This window comes from Leucopleurus acutus (genome assembly GCF_964270905.1).
Source record: "Leucopleurus acutus genome assembly, chromosome: 15".
Taxonomy (NCBI): domain Eukaryota; kingdom Metazoa; phylum Chordata; class Mammalia; order Artiodactyla; family Delphinidae; genus Leucopleurus; species Leucopleurus acutus.
Genome location: NC_139157.1, coordinates 55,249,425 through 55,268,276, shown reverse-complemented (window position 1 = coordinate 55,268,276; position 18,852 = coordinate 55,249,425).

The following is an 18,852-nucleotide window of genomic DNA, read 5'->3' as shown; positions in this document are numbered from 1 at the left end:
AGCAGCACATGTTCTCTTGTTATTCACACTCTCTTATGCTGTCTTATGCCCAAATGTCTTATGTGTAAATATATATCCCATTTTTATACATAACCTAGAATCCTGAATTCCATATCTTGGAGTTGTGGGAATTTTTTATATGTAAAGCCCAGTGGATCTGATTAAACAAGGTTTGATAATTTGGTGATATGGAGAAATTGTTACACATGATAAATATGTAGCAGGTCAAATCTATAATTTGATGATTAATTGCAGAGGAAGAAGGTCTAATACTCAGGTTTCTAGGCTGGGCAAGAGGAAGGATAAATGTAATTCAGGGGAAAAATAGGATTGGTTAGATAAGGGAAGATGTTGAGTTTAGCCTTGCTGATATCCAGCGGATCATTTTCTTAACAGATCTGGTACTCAGAATACAGAGATAGGCTAGTGATCTATATTTATGAGTCACTAGGTTAATCAGATATTTGAATCCATGAGAGTAGATGAGATCTCCCTGTGGTAGGTAGAGAAAGAAGAAAACCTAAGATAGAACACTGAGGATTCCTACATTTAAATCATTATTAGAAGACAACATATTCAGGAGCCTGGGGAGGAGCCACCTGAAATATAGGGGGAAAATGGGAAAATGTGAATTAATAGAAGCCTAGGAAATATAGCATTTTAAGAAGGAAGGAGGACTTAATCATGGTAGAGAGGACAAATAGATGAAGTTAAAATCCATTGATTTTGTAAGCAAAAACATTACTTGTAATCTTGTTAAGAGTATTTTTAATTTGTTGTTTGAGGACAATGGCATAATTTGAGTCTAATATGAATTGTCACTGATTTTACAAATTTAGTGCTGGCTGCCTGCTCGCTACTGTATACAAGAAGTGGAGAGTAAAGGGAAGCTCAAGAAATCATGATAGAATTTAGAAGACCTGGAGGACTTCGATGAAGCATGGTCAAAAATGACTTGCAGGAAGAAAAAAGGCTCCAGGTCTGCCAGCACACTGATAGAACTTGATGGACCACAGCACAGGGTGCAGTGATGAGGCTTGAAGTGAGAAGAGTGGGACTGGAAGCTGCACCTTCAGAGCAGCGTGGTTTCTCAGAGCAGCATGGTTTCTGGGGGAGATTATGTATACAGAGAAGGGGAGGAACTTTTTTGAAAGGTAGCATTAAAGATAGGGGGGGAAAAGCAAGAGAGGAACATTAAGGATCCTGGAGAAAGAAAAGATAGAAAGACATTCCAACCGTTCTCCTCCCTTCCAATGCCAACACACTACATAGCACAATTAAAAAATAATAATTATATATATATATATGTATATATATATGAATGAAGACAGAAGAGGGCATTTTCAAACTCAGAATCTCATCTTCAAAATGAGTAGAAATAGAAAAAATTAGATCACATTCATACAAAACTACTATATAAACAGAAAGTACACTTCAGCTGAGGAGTCGTCTCACCAAATAAACAAATGTGAAGCTGAAGAAGTGTACAACAAAACACTCTAACCAGGGGATTAAAAGAATTAAAACTTTGAATCAGAAATACAAAAGGTAACAACAAATATAGATTTAAAAAAAGAAGAAATAAGACAAGAGCTGATTGAACTCAGGAAAGAAATTGAAGTAAAAACAAAATCATGTGAGATATTAAGATTAAACTACAAGGTGAACAAAGTAGAATAGATTAAAATAAAAATGTAATAAAATACATTGGAAAAGAACAGGAAAACAACCATGAGGGGAAAAGAATGAGATAAAGAAATAAAATGGGTTAGAGAGAAATTCTGAAATCTCAGAAACCTTTTGGAAGTAAAGGATGCCTGATTTCCACATTGATAGGCTAACCAACTACCAAGAATAAGTGACCTAGAACAATCAATACTGAGATATAGTCTATAAAAGTTAATACATTTTAAACATAAAGACAAAAAATATTCAGAGCTCAGAGGCAAAACAGAGGAAATCACTTACAAAAACAAGAGAATTAGAATAGCATCAGACTTCTCACAAAAAGAAAATACAGCCAAGGCAAAAGTGGCATATCATGTTTTACACACTTAAGGCGAACCAAGGGTATTATATCTATCCACATTATCCTTCAAGTAAAAAGGTTAGAAACACCCTTTTAAACATTCATGAATACTGAACACATGTGTCCTTTCTGAGCAATCTACTAGAGCAAGGGTCAGCAAACTTTTTCTGCAAGGGTCAGATAATGAAAATGTTTGACTGTGTTGGCCATCTAAGGTCTCCCCCCTCCACCTCCTTCATCGCCTCTTCTTAGTCTTAGTGATTCTCCTTCTCCCCATAATCTTCCTTTTTCTTCTTCTTCCATTCATTAAAATGCAAAAAAAAAAAAAAATCTTAGCTTGTGGGCTAAGATAACAACAGCAACAAAAAGGTGTGTAGTTTGCCAAACCCTCTACTAGAGGAAAGGCTTCATCCAACCAAGAGATGACTGCAGTTTTGGCAAAAAGATAGATGGTGAGAATTTCATCTATTTAATAGCAAAATGAAGAACTAAAACAAGGATGGAGTTATAGGTAGAGGAATACTATGTGTTTTCTGTTCTGACAAATTAGAAATCTGCAATTAAATACAAGGGATAGAAAAATTGGAAATGGAATGAAATCACTGGTAGGAGGTGGTATAAATAATAACTGGGATTCAAAGTATACCATTGAAAATATATAAACCAGATAAAAGATTATATTAAAAAAGGATAGAAATAAAGAAGAATAAAAACAGAAGTACTGATATATTGATATAAGGTAAATACTAGAATGAAATTAACAACTTCTACCAAAAGAAATTAAAAAATAGAAATCACATAATATAAAAAAGGCTATGGAACATTTAATAGGTAATACTCTCTTCAAAATAATTAAGGTTTGAAGGTAATATTTCACAGTGATTTTGTATTTTGTTAGCTGAGTGACCTAGTAACTATTTAATAAAATAAGCAAAACACATGAACTCTTTTCTTTTTTCATGCTGCTATCTATAAGCATTTCTTTCTGTACTCTCAGGGTTATTTCCACAGTTCCCTTAATATAAATAAGTTGAATTAGGGTGTTTAAATATATTTTGGGCAGTGAAAGCAAAGAATCAGAGTATACTTGATATTTCTGTACAAAATAGCATATGATTGAACTTGAATTAAAATGTAACATCTAAAAAGTATAACTTCAAAATAGACATGAATATCGATTCATCTCTATCCAAGCACTGAGGATCACATAGTACCTCAGCAAGATCTCCATTTTATAGATATGCAAAGATGAATGGATGGGAATAAAAAGAAAATGAATTCCTTCCTAGGGATATTTAATGAATATGAAAGATACTTTTTGCTGTTAGCAGCTATTAAAGTTTATTAAAATTTCCTCAGAGACATTTCTACTCTTCATTAATTTACATATGCTCCCCAAAGGTCCCTTGAATTCTAGTAATAAAACAAGAGCTTCACCCAAACAATCACATACTTAGGAGAAGAAATCCAGCATCGCATATACAAATCATCAAATAACTATCTAGCATCAATATTTATATAAATTTTATGTTTCAATGTCCACTGAACAAAATTCTATTTTATGGTATATAAAAATATTATCAGTTGCATAAAATGTTAACTAGCATATCATAGCTATAAATAGGCTGCCTATGCAAATATATTCTTTTAGATTACAGAATGCTCAACATCCACACATAATAATGCTAAAAGGAGAGTCTACAAATAATTTAAGCCGAATATTATTGGTGAGATTCATTCAAAGAAATAATTTAATCCGTTCGTGTAAGTTCAGACGTTTCACATATGACTGAGATGAATGTTAAACCCAGTAGGCCCCATTCTTTTGACTACCTTTAAAATGAAATGTAGTATTTCAGATATGCCATTGGACAGTCTTAGAGACTTTTTATTCTAAGTCTGCCTTTTTTTTCCAATAGAAAAATCAGAGACTGATGAAGTAAAATCCATTCAATGTTGTACAGCTATTTTGAGTCAGGGTCATGTGTATTAATAATATTTTATTTTTGTGTAGAAATCTATTTTTTATAAAATATGTCCTCATTATTGAATCTTGGCCTCCCAACAAGTCTATTCAATATCTAGATACAATCACTTTTAAGAAACTTGTTATAGTCAAAAATTCTATGCCTTCAAGAGGTCAAATAACTTGTAATAAGTGGCCTCACACACATATAAAAGTGCCAGGACTTCAACCCCGGTTTTCTAGTGCAATGTTCTATTCTTTAAGAAGCATTCTGTAGTCTTGAAACAAAAAGGACATTGAACTGAGTTTGTTATTAGACAAATACAGATTGTATTGTTCAAAGACGACCATGAGAAGACAAGGAGTATATCAGTCATGGCACAGGATTTGTAAGGGCTCATTTCTTCCTCAGATTGACACAGATAATTCCATAAGTTACTATAATTAAAGTAAAAAATAACAATTATTTCAAGTAAATAGTCCACAATTCACTCCCTTTTTCACTGCACAGACTGTCTGTGGTCCTCTGCCTGGTCTTCTTCATACCAGGCTTTTGCCCAGAAGAATGATGAGTAGGGTTTAAGAATTGATGACTTAATAAGAAAATGTAATTAAGTGTACTGTAATATAGCATAGCTTTTTGGAGGTGACATATTTTATCATGGAAGAATAGATTTCTTAAACATACAGAAATTTTAAATAATTCTTGATAAAACTAGAGCTTCATCACACAGATGCCAGGAAAGAAGTTTGCTAACCCACAAGGTAGTTTTATGTGACTGAGAACCCCAGGGTTTACAGAACCATGCATTCTCTTTAATTAAGTCCAGATGCCATTCTGCAACAACTTTAAATGGAGTATAATCTATAAAAATACTGAATTACTGTTGTACACCTGAAACTAATATAATATTGTAAATCAACTATATGTCAATATAAATTAATTACTTAATTAACTAATTAATTAATTTTAAAAAAGAATTTCATTAAAAAAGAAATCCTGATGCATGAAGAAGCTAAAGCCTCTGAAGTAGCTCCAGGAGTCCTAAGCAAATCAGAGAAGATTCCAGTTCCTGGCGATTCTGGGAAGGAATACCACTTATTCTATAGAAGAGAACTTCCCCAAGGTCTAATTGTTCAAATGAAGGAGAGATACTGCTACAGCAATAAGAAATCTCTGAAATGATGGCAAATAGCATGTCTGAGCACTGGATATTTAATACATGAAGACATTAAGTATTTTATGGATATAAGATATTATCAACATAATTAAGATGCAAATGAAGCACATGTAAATAATATATGTGGATATATGTACATACTAATATTCTTAATGTATAACTGTGTAATGAGATTTCATAAATATTAGAAATATTTTCTCAATAAGGTCTTAAAATAATCAAATAGCAAAAAATAGATTAAAATGTTTTATTTATGTGATAGAATATTATATCATCATTAAAATAATGTTTTTAAGAACACGCTAATTATACAAAGAATGTTACTTATAGGATACTAGGTAAATAAAGCATCACAAAATACACTATTTGGTGTATTGTATCCAAAAATACATTACATATGTATGTATATACATAAGAGTGCATATGCATGAATATACACACATTACTGGGAAGAAACACAAAAATGTTCACAACATTCATTTCTGTATGTTCATTTGTGGATGTTTTGCATTTTTCTCATACTTTAATTTTTGGTTTAAATAAAAAACTGGAGGGTTGGGTAATTTCTAGATATTTTACAATAAGTAGATGTTACTCTTTAGTAAGAAATATGCAAATTATTGAAATACATGAGAGACAAAACATATGACATAGCTTAAATATAGATTGTTTTCCCATTTTAAATGGTAAATATTACTTTTATTCAGCACAATTAAATAAAATGAGAGAAATAATTATATGTGACACTGTTTTGTGGCATTATTCTAGGATATTTTGAATTTGCAAAAGATAGAGTATTACATATTTTAAAACGTGACTAGTCTTGAAGGCTAGGAATTATACATTACTATAAGCTAATAATTAGGAAGATTTCTTAAATATTGCTATTTTATCTAATTGCCTTATATAACAATTACTTGATGTTTAAGAAAAATAACTTCAAAAAATCTAATGTTATAAGACAATCTCAAAATAATAGTTTAGGAATTTTAAAAATAAGAAAGCACCAAGACCAAAAGAAATTAAAGGGAAAACAGGTAAACTAACATAACCAAAAATGCTTCAACACTAATAGTTACTTTTTTCTTTCTTAGAGGTCTCTTAATTACTAAAAGATGCACTGCCAGAGGGAACTGATTTCTGGGATGGCACTAAACGGAATTTAAAGCAACTGGGAGCAGAGCTGAGCAAATCACATGATTGGATCTTTGGTGCATGAATTGTAACTATGCTGCTACCATTATACGCACAAGAATGGAATTTAAGCCCAAGGCAATTTGTATACAAATTCATATATAAAAGGTAAATTGTCCTGGATTATGCACTTTGTTTCAAAATGGATTTAGTGCTATGTATTAAAACACTGTGGGGTTTCTCTGGTGGCGCAGTGGTTGAGAATCTGCCTGCCAATGCAGGGGACACGGGTTAGAGCCCTGGTCTGGGAAGATCCCACATGCCGCGGAGCAACTGGGCCCATGAGCCACAACTACTGAGCCTGCGTGTCTGGAGCCTGTGCTCCACAACAAGAGAGGCAGTCCATAGTGAGAGGCCTGTGCACCGCGATGAAAAGTGGCCCCTGCTCGCCGCAACTAGAGAAAGCCCTCTCACAGAACGAAGACCCAACACAGCCAAAAGTAAATAAATAAATTTATTTAAAAAACAAAAAACAAACAAAAACAAACACTGTGATACCCACTTCAAAACGTTACCCCTTGATCTCTGCCCTTTACAATCATGAAATTTACTAATCTCTATCATCTATCTATGTATCAGTCTTTCTATATCTGCCATGTACTTTGAAGAAAATAGTTTAACTGATCTGTCTGTGAAATAATACACTAGAAATTTTCATTCAAAGTAAAATAGGAACTTAAAGTCATTATTTTGCTTTCATGTGTATTGTTTTTACATAGCACTCTGCCTTTATTTCTATCACTACTAATACCCTCCCTATATTTTACATCTAAATGAAAAGAAATCAAAGACCAGAAAGTTTAAGTCACATTGCCAGGACACAGAAACAATAAACTACAAACTCAGGTTTTGTTTGTTGTTTGTTTGTTTTAACCACAGATTTGCTACATACACACACACACACACACACACACACACACACACACACAGACATGTCATCATAGCTAGCTGTTGACTACCAGCTTACCCACAGACCAGTTACTTATTTTTCCTAGATATATTCCCTCCTATATAATGAAGGAATTGAATTAGCTGATAAGTGATTTCTTTCAATCACTTGAATTTTAAATTTCAATGCAATGAAATGAGGAAAGAGCCATAAATGGATGAGCAATTGTTTACTTTAGCATAAAATGTATCTTTAGTTTAGATTCTCTTCTTTTACAGAATGCACACTTCCTCAAACAGTAACAACATGACAAATATTTGTATTTTATTAGTGCATGGTTATAAAGAACAACTTAGGTATCTGAAATTTATAGAAATGGAATTTGTATTAGATTGAAATCTTCCATATCTGTTAATAGGAGCCTAAGGATTTCCTCATGGGAGCATTTTAATGAAGCTTCCAAAAAGGAAGATAGACTGTACTTGAATTTCTAATACTTAATAAAGACTTTTGGATACCACCTAGCCTCAAAGTAGGATTTGATTTACCTGATAAACAGTAGCAAGAAAGAGTAATTATTATTAGTTAATCCCATCAAGTCTAGTTAAAATATGCCACTGCATGATCAAAGTGGCAAAGAGTTCTGATCCTAATTACAACTCAGCAATTAATATTTCCCCTCTCTAAATTGTTTCCTCTGTTTATTCTGTTGAGTGGAGAAGACAGTGCCAACCTAGAAGTCATCCTCAGCCAGAAAACCAAAATTGCGTTCAGAATTGCCACTGGACTTCCCTAGGCATCAGTTTTTCTAAAGTTCTATATATATGCTTATTGTACTGCCATCTAACCTTTCACTCTCACATCATTCAAAACTAAATATGCAGTACATTACTTGGGTTTGTGTTAAAAATACTTCGGCAATCATTTTCAAAATTAGCACAATTATTCTCAAGAAATAACATCCATAGCTACCATTCTTCACAGTATTTAGCACAAATGCTTCCATTGTATCTAAACGGAAGTATAATTTTAAAGAGCAAAGGAAAGATCAACAGGAAAATCAAACTTTAGAGTAATCTTATACTTTTTAAATTTTAGCTGTTTGAATATAATAGGTATGGATTTTATCTATCTAGCTACCAGTTTGTTTATTTTTTTGCATTTGTCCTATTCAGTATTCTCTGAGCATCCTGAGCCAGCTGTCTGTCACTAATGTGGGGACATTTTCAGTCATTGTTTCTACAGATATTTCTTCAGCCCCCTCTTTCTGTTTTCTTCTTCTGAAATTTGAATTACACTTAAGTCAGGTGGTCTGATATTGCCCCACTATTTTAGGATGTTCTATTCTATTTATTTATTGTTTTTTCTCTTTGTTTTTCAGTGTGGATAATCTCTATTGACCTCTTTTCATGTTCACTGATTCTCAGCTGTGTCAGTCTACTGATGAGTCCGTTGATGGTATTTGTTTTCTGTCACTGAATTTTTCATTTCTCTAATTTCCATTTGACTCTTTATTATACTTTCCGTGTCTCTCCTGAAATAATTTAATTGGTTTTGCCATGTGGTCCACCTTTTCCATTATAAGCTTTAACATATAAATAAAAGATATTTAAAATTCCTATCTGATTATTACAATGTCTGTTTCATATCTGAATTGGTTTTGGTGATTTATTTGTCTCTTAGGAATGTGTCCTTTTACTTGTCCTTTATATATGTATGATTTTTTTATTGAAAGTCAATTTTTTTCTTTATTGCATATGACAGTAGAGACTGCAGTAAATATATTTCATGCCTTGAAATAGATATGCCTATCTTTCACCTAGGACTTAAATTCAGGGGTTGGGTTAATCTAAATCATAGTTGAATTGGATTTGAGATTTGATATTGCTATAGTTATCTTCAGCACACTTCAGGCTTAAATTCCTGTAGGGATTCCTTGTGTTTAACGTAGAGGCTGATTTACCAGATGAGTTTGTTTTGTTTTTTCCAATGTCTACTCTACCTTCAGCTTTAGGTCTTCCCTTAGTGCTAAGACCTGCAGGGGTCTGGCTCTAGCACTGCCTATTTCTCATTAGTCACCTGGTGAAGATGGACACTCTCTTATCCTAATTAAACTTGAGTTTTGAGCGTGTACCGTGTTTCTGGATCTTAACTGTGGCCTTCTTTATGCTCCTGCCCCTCTTCTGGCTGAAGTTCTGAACTCTGCACTTTTCTTGCTCATTCCTCAGGAGAGGGTTTTGTTTTGTTTTCCTCTTCCTTTCCCTAGCTGTAATGGATCTGGGGCAGCATCCTGAAGCCAACAGTGTCTGTTGTTACTCTCCGCACAGATTAAGGGTTTTGTTTTATAGGGGGAGGGAATCCCAGGGGAGTCTTGTGTCCCTCCTCCAGTGGCTGCTCTTCCTCTCCTCTGACCTGCACCATGAGGGGAACTTCCTCAAAACTCATCTTTCTGTGAGTGATCAGTGGGGTCCAAGAAAGAAAAGCCTGTAAAAACATGGAGACTCCTCCTACATTTGAGAAACTCAGAGGCTTTACCTCTCTTACCCATGAACACTTGACCTCCACCGATTCCCCAATTTTAGTCAAATCCAGCTGTGTCTTGCCCAGGAAAATGTAAGATCAAAACAAATTAAAACTAAGAGCTTAAGGTGGGTATCGTCTCACACAAGTCAGAATGGCTGTCATCAAAAAGTCTACAAAAAATAAATGCTGGAGAGGGTGTAGAGAAAAGGGAACCCTCCTACACTGTTGGTGAGAATGTAAATTGGTACAGACACTATGGAGAACAATATGGTGGTTCCTTAAAAAAACTAAAAGTAGAGCTACCATATGACCCAGCAATCCCACTCCTGGACAGATATCTGGAAAAAACTAAAGTTCTAATTCAAAAAGATACACGCACCCCAATGTTCACAGCAGCACAATTTACAATAGCCAAGACAGGGAAACAACCCAACTGCCTATCAGTAGATGATTGGTTTAAGAAGATGAGGTGTATATATAAATTGAAATATTACTCAGCCATAAAAAATGAAATATTGTCATTTGCAGCAACAGGGGTGGACCTAGAGAATATCACACTAAGTGAAGCAAGTCAGAGAAAGATATTATTTTATGATATCACTTATATGTGGAATCTAAAAAATAATACAAATGAATCTATATACAAAACAGACATAGACTCAGAGACAGAAAACAAACTTAAACGGAAAGGGAGGCGGGAGGGATAAATTAGGAGATGGGATTAACAGATACAAACTGCTACACATAAAATAGATAAGCAAGAATGATTTACTGTATAGCACAGGGAGCTGTATTCAGTATTGTGTAATAACCTATAATGGAAAATAATCTATATATATATATATATATATATGTACATATGGGGATCAATTTGCTGTACACCTGATGGTAACATAATATTGTAAATCAACTATACTGCAATTAAAAAAAAATAACAGCTAATTCTCCCTGTTGCAAATAAGAGTGTGACCCCCCCCCTCCTTTTTCTTAGAGCATGTATTTTACAAACTTGTAAGTTTTTTCTTTATCCCTTAAAAATGCATGTAAATCTTTTTAAAAGCCCAATAAGCCTCTTGCCATATTTAAGATCCAGGAATGCCTTTCTCAAGGACTTGATAACAATGTCTTTGAAATGTTATCATCAAGGACGACAGCACCCCTATCTCCCAGCTTTACTGCAGGAGGGTTGGATCCTAAACTCAGAGGGTGCCTCATTCAAGTTTCAAAACTACTCCCTGTCATAAAGGCATGAGATGCTTATTTTTCCTTTGAATAAAGCTAATTAGCTAGCATAGACAGTCAACTACCAAGTGAATTAGGATGTACCACGTACGATAGTGTTTCATGTTCTCTTACTTGCAGACTAGTTGGTTATTATTTATCTTTTTTTAATGCTTCTTTTTATTTCAAGGTTCACTGATTTTATATTCTCCCCTAGATTTCAATGCAATATAATCTTTTTGAAGACTTTGGTGAGTGTAGCTAGATGTCTAACTTTAGTTAGGGAACAGTCATCCATCTACCTATTTTAGACTACCTTAAAAGTAAATTGAGAGGGTGGGCTCTAGCCTTTTCTATTGAAGACATCCATCGGAAAGATGAGATTAGTAGTTTTAGTTCACTGAAGTGTCTTTATGTTTAACGAAATAGGATGCAGACCTCTTTTCATAGTTTTAAGGGAATCATGCTGAGACATCTTGATTTTGGTTTTAAAATATTTCCAGCCTGACTACCAAGCCCTGTTCCCATTCTAGAGCTACTAATTATTTTGAAGACATCTATGTAATGGGTTGTATCTGCTTGGCTTCATGAAACAGTGAGGTTTCTTTCTATTTTGCAATCTCTTAGCGGATTGCCTGTTGTGCACATCACATTCTGGCATAATGCTTATTCAATAATAAAATTGTTTTCTTCCTTTCTACCTTTGTGGAGAGGTTTTCTAGGTTTGAAGGAGACTTTGTTTTTAATTATTTTTCCCCAACAAATCCAGGGCTCATGTCTAGTCATTCCCTGCAGGCAATTAATTCATCAGCTTTTGGCCAGCTGCCCTATGACCTCAATATTCGAATGGAACAAGAAATGTGATGAACTTCCTGTTTGTCTGACTTTTCTTGTAATATTAGGAGCATTGTTCCTTATAATCCATACCCCAGGTCGACCCCCAGCGGAAATGGGAAGTACTCTGATGGTTTTTTGATTCAGTTTGTTGAGGAAGAAAGGAAGGATAGCCTTTTGTTCTTTTAGTTTTAAAAAAAATAGAGACTTATGCAGTTGGTCCTAGTAATGGGATTTTATAATAAAGACCTAGGAATAAAGCAAACAGAAATCTCAGGCACCTAGCCAGAATTCAGACTATACAACCAGCCTCACAGAAAGAAGGCATCTTCTAGATATTGGTCCCAGGAGATTGTTAATGATCTGAAGTGACTTTAGGGAGAGGGTTTTCTCTTTGGAACCCCAGCAGCAGAGATTTATTGATCACCTATCTTTACTTGTTTCCATTTCCAACTGTCTCTGTTTTTACCTCTCCTGTAAACCCACATATTGTCTCGGGTAATTTTTTGTTTGTTTGTTTTTCCTTAGTTGATCTATTTCCTTATTTAAAAAGAAGATAGTATATAAATTGGCGTATTCCTGTCCTTCATTGGACATTGTTCTGCTACTACTGTGAACACAACTATCATCTTCATGCCATATCACTTGTTTAGATTTTCAGAGGATAAAAAGATATGATTGGCACAGCTAATCATATCAGCCTGTTTAAAAAGTTTTTCTCCAGACAATATAAAAATCTACTCCATGGTTACAGATTAACTGTTCATAGGTAAGTGCTGCAGCCCAGAGAAACCTAAGGAATCAGTTAGGCCTGTTCTCTCAATAAGTGTAAATGTAGCCATGTCTCATAAAACTGGGCTGAGAACAGTAAACACTCCAAGTGCCTCCTAATGTATGCATCGTCAAAACAAGTGTGTTTAAAAACGCGTTTTAGTCATAACCAGCTGCTACAACCTAATCAAGAATTACCTCATGTCCTCTGCCTTCTTTATAGTTGCAGTCAGGTTGCAAAGCATTATTACAGAAAATAAGTGTCTCATACCTTGACATTTCTGTCTCAAAGCAGCCATTTCTCTGTTTTCCTACATAACCACCCTCTTTTACACAGTGTCTATTTCAAACTTTTCCAATCATCTCAATCCTATTCATACCAAGATCCTGTCATTTTGAAAAGATTGCATCTCCTCCTCACAGCACATAGACACAATCAGATGGGAAATTACTCAACACCTTGATACTAAACCTAAAAATTTTGAATCTGAATTCATCCTTTCCTCATTGCTTCTTACTACAATAGAACAGATAATTTTCCTAGTCCCTACACCTATTCCTTCCCTCTATACTTTGTACACCCTTTCCTTCTCTGACACCATGATTAATTGATTTTTCCCATTTTACTTATTTTTAAACTTTATTCACGGTATTGTTCATTTATACAAACTTAAAATTTTCCCATCAACAAGGAAAATTTCACTTGACTGCATGGCCCTCTCCAGTACTTCATTGCCCCTTTCCAAAACTCATAGACAACTCTCTAAATGATTTAGCTTTCAACCCATGTCTATGATTCATGGCTGCCTCAACACTCTGTAATGTGGATAATTTCCAGAGAAATATCTCTCACCAAGATTACCGCTCTCTTCCTTTTAACTAAATCCAATGGGTACTTCTATGCTATTATGCTTTTTTTTTTTTTTGCGGTACGCGGGCCTCTCACTGCTGTGGCCTCTCCCGTTGCGGAGCACAGGCTCCGGATGCGCAGGCTCAGCGGCCATGGCTCACGGGCCCAGCCGCTTCGCAGCATGTGGGATCTTCCCGGACCGGGGCACGAACCCATGTCCCCTGCATTGGCAGGCGGACTCTCAACCACTGCGCCACCTGGGAAGCCCTATGCTATTATGCTATTTAAACTCTCAGGTCTATTTGATACTGTTGGACACTTTTTTCTTTTTGAATCTGGTTTGTCTCTCAATTTTTCCATACCACTTTCCAGTATTTTTTGAGAATTCCCTTTCTATACCTGTTCATTATAATTGTGTATTTTCTAAGAATCTGCCCTAGAATTTAATCTTCCATTAATCTAAACAGGTTTCATGGTCAATCTCATCCATAACTTTATCTTTAATAACATATTATGTTCTGATTGATTTTCAAGATAAATATCCCATTCTGAATTTTTAGTTTCTGGCATTTGCAACCCATGCAAGTCCATATTGGACAGCTTTTTTGGGATGTCTTATAGGCTGCTGCTATAGGCTATGCTCATACCCAAACTTTGAATATTTCTCCTAAATCTCTTTCTTCTCTTTCCAAACTTAATGAATGATACTCCTAATTTATAGAATGGTTTTGATATACAAACATGTAAATACAGCTATGTATATATTTCATATATTTGCTTAATGGATTCTATTGCAAAAACACATAATTTGCTTTCTTAAAAAATATCATGTAACAAACCCTTATGATTTAAGGTTATTCTTTCCAAAGCCTACCAGAAGAAATACATTTCCAAGGAAAATTTTAGGAACATTTTTATTTAGAATATTTTATTTCAGTGTTTCTAAAAAATATATAAAATCTACCTTACTACTGATGAAATCATTTTCTCATTAGTACACTTATATTTCAATATTGTAACATCTTATTAAAAATTGTGGGCTTCTAATAAATAAAAATATTAAATATCATAGATGCTAAGAGAAAATAGAAACATAGCATGCTAACTATATAGACAAATGTGTATAAGTTAAGTGATAAGTGAAGTAAATTATAAAAGTGATCTGAGTTTGATAACATATTTTTCTGTTTAATCTCCCATAATGGTTTAAATACTTAAATTTAAAGGAAAAGAGTAACTGCATATGTCCAAGCAGAAAATATCATTAGCATACTAACTTCACAAAAGAGGCCATTTCCTTTATACATTCTTCTTTCAAGATAATATTTGATTCAAAGAAATTGCAGAGGGGAGTTTACTCCTGTGAATTTTAACAGAGAGCCTAAAAAAAATAATCCTTTTATCTGAAGTTAGGTTTGTTTTTACATGTAAGCTTTTTGTTTTGTTTTGTTTTGTTTTTAGAAATGCTCATTTGAAGTAACCTCACATGCTCATTTTATATACCTTGTCTTTGAGATATGCTCTGAATTACAATTATCTGCCAATAGGAAAGACTAAGAAATCCAGCATAGGCTTGTCTGTCACTGTAAAATTTGGTTTGTTATCCATTGGCCTAAATCAGAAGAGTTCTCTCTTCAGAATCTGTGGTATTTCCCTTTTAAAAAAAAAAAGGTATTGGGCTTCCCTGGTGGTGCAGTGGTTGAGAGTCCGCCTGCTGATACACGGGACACGGGTTCGTGCCCCAGTCTGGGAAGATCCCACATGCCGCGGAGCGGCTAGGCCTGTGAGCCATGGCCGCTGAGCCTGCGCGTCCGGAGCCTGTGCTCAGCAGCAATGGGAGAGGCCACAACAGTGAGAGGCCCGCGTACCGCAAAAAAAAAAAAAAAAAAAAAAAAAAAGTATTAAATTTTTTCACAGCTTTATTAGGGTATAGAAAATATAAATTGCATATATTTAAGATATATTTATGATACAAACTGTGATGTTTTGATATTTGTATACATTGTGAAATGATTACTGAAATCAAATTACGTCAAGATAGTCCCATTCTTCTGGGAGAAAACATTCACAACAACAACAACAAAAACAGAAAGAAAGGCTTTCAAAAGTAGAAAGGTATCTGAAGTATTGACTGGAATCTAACACTATCACTTCATGTTGTAGCTTCAGTAAAACATCATCTCTCTATGCAGCTACCAGACATCCTTCCTCCTTGCAGAATATACTTCACAGATATTTTTTTCCTGAGGTCTTTAACCACAGCTTCATCCCAGATGTCAAATCCTCTTCTCAATATGTACTGAGTGTTCCAGCTCTTGTATCTATTTGGTGAATCAGGAGATTAGCATATATAGAGAGAGTTGCTCAATACATTGACCTTTAAGTATGCAAAAAATTCTAAATACCAATTAATAAAAGACTACTTCTTTAGGGCAGGGATAATACATTATATCTTTTTATAGTTATAACACTAATATTATAAATGTAAATGGTTATAAATACATGTGTGTATAGTAACTTCAAATATACTGCTTTTCTAAGAGGCTAACAGGGAGGAAGCACTCAATAAAGTAATTGTTCAAAAAGATTCAATAATGTTTTCTGGTATTGAATAACTCGGATGTGAAACTCCACTAATAAAACAAGTTTCCATTTGGTGAGATTTAAAAAAACATTACTTTCATATTGTAACCCATGACACAGCTAAATTAAATTATTTCCTAGGAGTGACTGCTCATCCTACTTTATCTGGATGAAGCATCACTTTCTTCTGAAGATACAAGAATTAGATAAATTTCTCAAGAGATTTTCATACTGTAATATTCTTTACAGTGTAAGAATATGATACAGACTTATGTGAATAAAAGGGTATAGCTATATTTAATTTATTTCTTTCCACAGTGAATTCAGTGAGTGCTTACTGCTCAAAACTGCTATCCCTACTTTGAGGAACAAAGCTGGAGTAATACTCTGCAGAGCCTATTCAAGTCCTCATAATACTAGTTATATTAAAGGAACAATTTATTTTCAGTATAAAGGTGCTTCCCTCTTTCTGATAGGCAACAAATCCCCAGTACACACAAGTAGAAAACAAATAAATAGAACTTCAAATCTCATTACCATATAAATTTAAAATGTCAAAAAGCAAGTGATAATCAAACAATAATCAGGGTTTTAGATATTCTTCGAAATTGATCAGCTCAAGCCATTAAATGCAATGAACAATGTCATAGTCATTTTCAGGAATGAAAGGAGGAAAGGCCTACTTAAATATATTTGTCTGGGAAGATATTTACTAGCCCAATTATTCTGTACTCTATAATTTTTATATGTTATTCCAAATTTAGTATAACATATGGGCACTCTGAGACTTCCATTAGGCTTGAAAACACAGTAAATACTTAAAATAACAAAACCTAGATCAAAACTAAGGATTTATTACTTAGAATTCGTCAAAGCAATTTCAAGAAATTTTTCACAAATTTCACATCAAAACACATCTATCTCATAATACTCTGAACTATTGAATCTCACTTTAATTTTTGGTAGATTTTTAAAAATTTTTTGTTATAAGGATATGGTCATTTTCAATTATAAATATTAAAAAAAACAAAAACCAAACTTTGAAATTTGTGTACATATATTTAAAGTATCAAATCTGTAGAGGCTAAACAGTCATACATTTGTTTCTTCCCTATCTCTTTCAGAAATTCTGTTAGATCTTAAAAAGAAATTTAGGAATATGAATTTTGTATCTTAAAAAAATATAATAACTTAACATGAAATGGACTATTCTGATTTTCCTTATAACAAGTTAGAAGATCTAACATAATTTTAAGTAATAGAAACAATTGAAAAATACTGATACATTTGACTACACTAAAAATTAAAAGTTTTCTTTATCAAAACCAATTATGATACTAAAAAGGCAAGCCACAGAGTGGGAAAGATATGTGCAATACATACAAAGAGCAAAAGTGTTGTGTCCAAATTATGTAACGGACTCTCACAGAGCACTGAAAATTTTCACACTCATAGACAAATGACCTAAAGACTTGAACTGGCATATCACAGCAACAAATATTGAAATGCCAAATAGATACTGAGGAAGAGACTCAAGCATCATTACTCATCAGGAAAGTGCCAGTTACAACCATAGTGACATACCACTACACACTTCTCACAATGGTCAAAGCTTGAAAGGCTGACAGTACCAGGTACTGGCAAGGATGTGCAGCACCTAGATTCTCATGCTCTTCTGGGGCAATTGTGAATTGGTATAATTACTGTGGGAAACTGTTTAACAATAAATTGAAGATATACATATTCTGTGCTCAAAAATGTCACTAGTATGTATATATCCAATAAATATGTCCATACATGAAGATTAAAAACATGCACCAAGATGTATATAGCAACTTTAATCATAATAGCCCCAAACTAGAGAAAACTGTATGTCCAGCAATAGTAACAGTGATTAATAAACTTTGGCATATTTTAACAATAGCATGATATATAATTATCAAAATGATTGGACTCCTGAAGAGCATGATGAATATCACAAACATAACACTATGTAAAAAGTACCCAGACACGAAAGAACATATATGGTATGATTACATTTATATCAAATTTAAAAACAAAAAATAAATCTATGTTAAAAGAAGGAAAGTAGTAGCTACATTTAGGAGAAAGAAGTCGGTAGTAACTGGGAAGGGACATGAGAAGGGCTTTAAGATTGTTTGAAACGTTCTGTATTGAGATTGTTGATGGTAAAACAGGCACGTTCATTTTGTGCTAATTCACGAATCATTATTTATAAATAAAATGAATCAATTACCTTGTTATCTATATAAAATGGACAGATATGAATTACTTGTTATAAAATATTGAATAATTATTTCTCCCAATTTAATTCAATATTACAGATTGTGTAGAACTGGACATATATGCTAAAATTAATAAAGTCTTTTCAAAAAATTCAAGAAATGTGTAAGCAATATTGGACATTTCTATATATTTTACATTCCTAAATTTGGCTCTAAAGTATTCATCCCAACTTAAGCCAATTATAAAGGATACTTTGAGGAAAATATAATTGGAGTGTCTTATAATTATATTCTTGATATAATGGCTTACAGTAGAATTTTATTGCTTTTCTCAGTAGAAATTCTAATAATGATATTCAGATCAAATATTCTTTCAATTAAAAAAATAGAATCCACATCTTGTTAGCTAGCAACACATTGCTCTGCTTTCTAAGCAGTCCCTAGCACCCAACATACATTATACTTCCAAATTAATGCAATATTGTGACAAGATTACTTAAAAATTACTTGTGGGATCATCAGAGTTAAACTCCAGTTTGTCACATGAAGCAATATATTTTTTTCT